The sequence below is a fragment of the Prunus dulcis genome, chromosome 4, assembly GCF_902201215.1.
Source record: "Prunus dulcis chromosome 4, ALMONDv2, whole genome shotgun sequence".
Classification (NCBI taxonomy): Eukaryota; Viridiplantae; Streptophyta; class Magnoliopsida; order Rosales; family Rosaceae; genus Prunus; species Prunus dulcis.
In genome coordinates this window covers 20,288,594-20,296,111 of record NC_047653.1, presented here as the reverse complement: position 1 = coordinate 20,296,111, position 7,518 = coordinate 20,288,594, and the positions used below count along the sequence as shown (strand labels likewise).

The window sequence follows — 7,518 nt, the reverse complement described above, 5'->3', positions numbered from 1 at the left end:
CGAACACCAATTCACATTATGCACATAACTTACCTCATCATACAACTGTCAAGTGATGGTAATAGGCAAAGAGGTAAGTATTGCGACATAACTTAGACATGCATTGATGCGTAAATTACAGACTTGAGTGCAACATTCACAAAGAAGAATACAAAGAGATATCCACTTTCCACTTCACAAGCAAGTCCTGCAATACATAAGAACCAACCATTTTTCGCCACAACATTAAGTATGTCAGTAAAATATTTGCTTATGTATGCTAGTTGTTACATGTTACCCACCCTCAGTGGTGAGTCCATGTTTGGACAAAGGTGGTCAACTAACCCCCCGATGCAAGAAAATCTCATAGCAACCGCGGATATTGATCCCTGGAAGTCTTGGATGGCTCGAGAGGAATGCCCACCAATTGTTTGTCAAAATTCCAGAATGATGTTGTGTTGCACATAGTAGCACCTACGAGCCAGGTTTTCTCTTTTTCATTTTAAGGACCCAGCCAAAACGACGCCATTTTGGACCAGGTCACTTAAAATAAAATTTAACCAAGACAAAACGAGGTAGTTTTGGATCACGTAAAGAGGAAAAAAGAAAAAGCAGTAGAAGAAAAAAAAGCCCCCCAATACCCCATTTGCTCTTCCAACTCATTCTCCATATATAGTTTTTCTTTGTATTGCATTATGTGGATGTTAGAGTTCTTAACTTTCTTATGTCTTAGCAATTTCATAGTTCATAGAAAAAGAGAAAGTGCCTTATGTCAATAGTTATATGTATTTTTCTTAATTGAAGTTGGTGTTGCACTCCACTTTCTAATTGTTGGTTTTATTATTGTTTTTCAATATTTGTCTAATTACTTCCTTGTTATCTATTAATTTGTCGTATCATTTATGTCAGAGATTCATTTAGGTTTAAATTCGATGATTTTTATTAACACATAACTTGGATATTTATACAAGAGATGGATACTTGGGCTCCAAGCATATTCTCATTTTGTACAACTACATATTATTACACAAGATTACAATATCACAAGATTGTGTTTCCTGAATTGGTGCTGCAACAATAGTTATGCGGTCGATTGGTCGGCTTGAGATTAGCACTTATCAGGGAGTCATGCATTAGCGGATGGAGGCTCTTGAGGATTATAACCGGTCAGCTAAAAGTGTGGCGATCGGTCGACTAGAAGTGTTGTGACCGATCAGCATATGATAGTGCTTTATTACCCTTTACAAGCTGATGTGCAAAGAGCCTAACAACTTGGATTTGGGAAACAAGAATAGAGGAATAGGTATGCCATTCGTAAAGATGTCGGCAAGTTGGGTATGAGTAAAAACATAATGAAGATGCAACAAACCGCAACCACAAGTTCACGAATGTAATAATAACCCTAACATAATGCTTGGTACGTGCATGGGAAATAGGATTTGAAGCAAGGGCAATGAACCCGTATTATCACACCGAAGCAAAAGAGGAGAGGGCAAAATGACATGTAATTAACATAAGAGCTAATGAATCCATGAAATTTCCATAGTAGTAAAGGCTAACTGACAATACTTAGATTCGGTGCTAGAGTGAGAGATGATTAGTTGCAGTAGACAAGATTGGTTCCAAAATAAATGTAATATCCTATTGTAGATAATCATCAGGATTGGCGGCATAGTCGGCTTCAAAAGAGGCAACCAAAAATGAATCGCCGGTTCCAAAAATGAGGTCATCATGGGAAGTGCCAAGCATGTAATGGAGAATGCATTTAACAAGCTTCCAATGAATATTTGTCAGATGATGCATAAACTAACATGGTTCATAGCAAAGGAAATATTAAGACGAGTGATGGTGAGATATTGAAGGGCTCCAACAATACTACAATACTTGGTGGGATCAGATAGAGGGGTGTCATGAACATAACTCAATTGAGAACCAATAGTAACAGGAGTGAGGCAAGGATTACCCTCATGCAATGCAGCATGTTTGAATAATTCTACCTCATATTTAGCTTGAGTCAAACATAAAGCATATATAGTACGCTAACCTTAATATCCAAAAAATAATTTAGGTCACCTAAGTCTTTCATGGCAAATTGACGATTGAGAGAGAGTTGATAATGGCTTGAACATGTGACAAAGCATTACTGGTAACAATGATATCATCCACATAAATTAAAAGAAACAAGAGTGGCCATCTTTGTGAAAAACAAACAAGTATCCGCCTTGAAAGCAGTAAAGCCCGAGTGAAGAAGAAATGTGGAGAAGTGAGAGAACTATCTAAGAGGAGATGCCATGGATGTGTCTCACTGTTGTTCACAGTCACGGTGTTTGCATTCTGCAATATAATATCCACTGTGGTATTGAACTTCAACCTGTATATACCATTGCTGGAAGTGGCATTTACATTCTTTGCAACGACGTATATATCATAATTCTTCAAGTCATAGTTTTCTGGAGGTGGGTTTTGATCAAACACATGGTTTAAGTTTAAGTTTAACTTTTTCTTTAGAGCTATTAAGTAAGGTTTGTGGGGGAGAGAGAAAAATACATTGTTTAAGGACCATATATAGTACCCATTTATCTTATTTTGTATGTTGAGAAGCACAATCACTTTGTTTGAAGTGAAAGGAGGGGAGTGAATGAAACTTTTATGTGCTTTGAGAGCAAGGCTCTGTGCCAATCTTGGTGCAGTGTCATTCCACAGAAGGCCTGTGGTTGGAAGAGTTGGAGGGGATTTCTTGAAATATTTTGGATAGTAATTGAGGATTGCTAAGCCAGTTGGGGTTACAGGTTTTCTGCTAACTACATTTGTAGTCACCCAGTAGTTTCTTGATGGGTCTTGGTTTGCTGTTACTAGGACAAAATGTCTGACCAAGAGTAAATATATAGGTTTTTAGTCTCAAATGGCTCCTATAATGCCCATCAGCTTCAACAACAGTCATATTGTGACCCTGAATTAAAAAAAAAATTTACTAACAAAGATAAGCTTTATAACATCAACACATTTGAAACTTTCAAAGACTTGGTGAGGTTTACGTTATCTCAATTTGGAAGCTGAGAGCTTATAAAGAAGTAAAGCTACCAATCCTTAATCGGTACGTTTTGCCAGGGATGAATATCAAGATATAGGGAGAACATTCTGGGTTTGTCATGTTACAAACTCCGGCTTCTAAGCTAGGAGTTGCTAGTAGAGAGTAGTTGAACCTCCCTATTCCATTAATCAAAAGTTATTGAAAATTAATGGAATATAAATTATCAACAATGCAAAATAGTCCATGTATGTAATTTCAATCAATGGATATAGTCATTTACCTGAGGCTCCCCAACCCAAACAAAAGGTATGGAAGACAAGATTGGCGAAGTTTAAGATCTTCAAAGCCAAGAGGTTGCTGCATATACTCATCTTCAAACAAATAACCATGGAGAAGGAAGTGTAACCATCAATGAGGAAGTACCACGAGAAGATGAGGGAATCGTTGGAAGAATTAGAAAGAAAAAAAAAACATGAAGAGGAAAAGTGGATTCATCAAAAATAACATGACGAGAAAGGTGAACATGACCATTGCTTACACCGATATCCTTGGTAATTGAGAGACTAACATATGAAAACGCATTACTTAGAACGAAATTCAATTTTATATTTATTGCAAGGACTGAAGTAAGGATAAAATGCACACCCCAAAATATGGAAAGTAAAATAGGTGCGATGAAGACCAAACAAACATTCAGAAGGAGATATATTGACTTACAGGAAAATGGATAATTAAGTAGGTAAGGGTTTACAAGCTTCAACTCTAAAGGAGAAGGGCATGTGAGCGATAGCTAAGACAGTGAGAGCCATGTCTATGAGATGACGTTTACATTCGGTAGCCTCATTCTGTTCAGGTGAGTGAGGGTTAGAAACATGGTGGAACAAACACCACCCCCACCAATAGATAAAATCGGGGATGTCCAAATATCACAATGAACTAATTGTAATGGAACACTAGAAACATAAAAACATAATTGAAAAGGTAAACAAGTCGTTTTACCGATAGTAAGTTGGAACAAAATTGACTACTAGTAGAACCACTAAGAGAAATATGAGCTGTAAACTTCTGAAAAATAGCAAGAGATGGATAACCTAAGCATTGATGCCGCACAGAAGAGGAAGCATGGGGTACTGAAGAGAGTAATGGCGTTGGCTAAACATTGAGAGGAGGATGGATTGTGCCAAAACAGATAGAGATTATTTTCACTCTTGTCGTGGAAAAACGTCTTCCATGAGATGAGATCCTTCACATAGAAATCAAATTGGGTGAAAATGAAATAAACAAAATTATAATCAGCAAATTGATGAACACTGAGTAAATTTGAAATGCATAACAGTGAAGAACTTTATTCAAACGAAATTGAGAGATGGAACCATAACTAATTTTAGAAATTTGCAAACCTTGACCATTACCCACAAAAACGTGATCCTAACTACCATAGTTGTGAGAAAGCTTAGTACCACTATTTGTAACATGAGTAGAGGAACCACTATTGGTAAACCATGTTTGTGACTGAGTTGGAGAGTGGGAGGCGACCATGGCATGGGGAGCAATATGAGGGAGAGAACAACGGCGAGCCATATGACCAAATTCACTATAATTATAATGTCCTTGAAAACCAACAGGGTTACCATAAGAGGAGGAAGAGAAGCCACCACATCCAGCACCGAAGGGAACATAATTTGGGCCTTTGGAAGGGAGCAGAAGAAGGCCACAACTAGGAGAATGACTAGGACCAGAAAAGCCACCACAAGAACCAAAATTACCACCACAACGACCACGATTAACAACATGATGACGAGGAAGTGAAGAGTCACGACCACAATTAGCATATAACATAGTGGTTCTAGAATCAAAAGCAATGGAAGTAGTCTTCTAGAAGGGTTTCAACAATCAACATCATCAAGAGCAATAGGATTTTCACGAGATTGAATAGAGTTGACGACGCTCTCATACGTTGGGCTGACACTATTAAGTATCAGGTCAATAAGATCATCGTTATCCACAGGTTTGTCGGCAAGATCCAAATTATTGACAATAGTATTCATTTGATTGGCATATGTAGTAATAGAGGAGTTGCCATGCTTGGTAGTTTGCAATTGATGCTTCGACTGAATAATACAATAGCAAGACTTGGAATTGAAACATTTTTCCAATGAGATCCGTGCATCATGAGCAATTAAGCAGCGAGCAATAGTAGAGAGCGCACTGTGGTTGAGTGTAGAATTAATCGAACTAAGCAACTGTTGATCAAGTTTGTATCATTCCGTATAGGCAGGGTGAGGTGTGGGACCGTCACACTTGTAGAGAGAGGGACAAGGATTTGTGTTATCAACAAATCCAATTAAACTAGTACACTTCAACAAGGGCATAAACTAAGCTTTCCAAAGCATATAGTTGGTGAATAAACATCAATTGAAACTAAGATTTGGATGAATGAGCCAAAGGGAATGAGGGAGTGTCGTTAACTAAATCAATTGAAAATTTTGCATAAACCATACATTTCATATAAGGATCTTGTGAACAAATATCCACAACAAGACAAGCACCAACTTCATCAAGGAACAGTGTTGTATTGTTGCAATATAAATGCAAATAAATGAACCATGCGTTTAGGGTTGTAGGACTTCTCTCTTCTTCTTCTTCTTCTTCTTCTTCTTCTTCTCCTCTCCCTAAACCCCATAGTAAATTAGACAGAGAACATATGTCTATAATACTAAACATCAATGCAAATGATGAAAGAGGCGAAGATATAGAAAAAGCAATGGGACGTTAATTGTGCAACAATCAACGAGCTCCAGGAGAATTACAACTCTTGCAAAAGAGTTGACAACGAACAAACCACCACAATAGAAATAAAGCAAGAGAAAGCACAAACCAAAGGTAATTATAGAAGACAAGAAAAAAAAAACCCCAAATTTAAGGGCCAAAAGAAAGTATTAGTGGAAAAAGGTACTCAACGAAATTAAATCTCCCCCATATTTATTCATAGATCCGCCACTGGATGAGAATAAGGTAAAATATTAATTATATTATGTAATTTGTCATATTTATGCTATTTGCATGGCTGTGAAATTTATATATTGTTTTGTTTGTATCAAGGATCTTGCATAAAAGAAGTTGAAAACATCACTTTGAATGATTGAGATGTGAGATGGTGAGATGAAAATCGGAAATGCCAATATCAAGAATTCCCATGATAAGGCTGTGGTTAGAGTATTTAAAAAACATCTACCATTGGACAACTTATTTTATGGTGCTATGTGTAAGTTTTATGATTCTACCATGGCTCAAACCTTATAAAGAGTAGAAAAATACATCAAGGGGTTGCAAGAACAGCCACACAAAAATGGAAATATCAGTAAAGCTAGCATGCCTCTAGAGATAACAAAGAAAATTCTCCATGAGATAAAGAATCAGTCTTGGTTTAAAAAATAACTTCTTCTTAAACAAGACCCATTGAAGAGGATATGGAACAACTATTGTGCCTTCTATGAGAGACACGTGAAGGAAATATGTATATAAATTCAAATTTAATAGATCTTAGGCTACAACAAGCATGAATCAACTATTCAAGAGGCGGATGAGAAACTTTAAATCATCTTGAGCCTAATACTATCCATCTTCCCAAGTATCTTTCTAGGTCTAATCGCATTTATGCCCAACATATCAAAATCCTAGAGAAAGGATGAGACTTTCTTACCCTTGAAGCATTCTTTGATGGTCTCCAAGTTTTCACCTTTGGAAAGCCTTCTTCCTTGCTTAGTCTCAATAGATTCCCCATAAAGATACTAAAGTAGATATCCTCTAGTTCATACACACCAAATAGACTGAAGAGGTGAAGAAGATGACCAAAAGTAGGTGAGGTGCTAGCCCTCTCCTCTAAGACCGATTTTTAGCAATTAATGGAGAGAGATGATCTCTCCTCTCTCTTAACACCACACTCAAACTTAGGAGGCTTAAACCCTAGAGAGGAAATGACCTAAGTGTGACTTATATAGGCCACACAAAAGATGGAGCCAAAAACCCCACCCTAAATTTTGGCCACCCCACCCTAAATTTTGGCCATATGTCCTTTAAGCTTCTCTTAGGCTTCATTTCACTTGTGTTGTCATACAACACTTGTTCCTAGGCCCAATAGGTCCTTGGGCTATTTTGCCATTTGGCCCAAAATGTCTTTAAACCACAAACCGAGTCCTACCATCAAACTAACTTCATAATTAACAATCAAATTATGAGTTATGACTTAACCATTAAGTCATGACCGTAGTCCATATAGTTTGACTTGGTCAACTATTTTGGTTAACCGAGTTGACTTTGACTTTGACCATTGACTTTCAAAGTCTTATTTTCTTCATTTATTCTCTTATTACATTTATCGGTGTACGATCCATTGGTTCAAATTTTCGAGGCAGTGGGTAAGTCTGGTTCCTCTTAACTGAGCATGAATTAAATCCCATCATTTAATTCTCCGTATTGACAAAGACTAATTTGAATTAGACTTTACT

The 7,518-nt window shown here is 37.1% G+C and overlaps 1 pseudogene; it reads right to left on the bottom strand.

The window, feature by feature from the left end:
* Window positions 1-1,620: 1,620 nt before the first annotated feature.
* Window positions 1,621-4,849, bottom strand: LOC117625589 (annotated as a pseudogene).
* Between the last annotated feature and the right edge of the window lie 2,669 nt (window positions 4,850-7,518).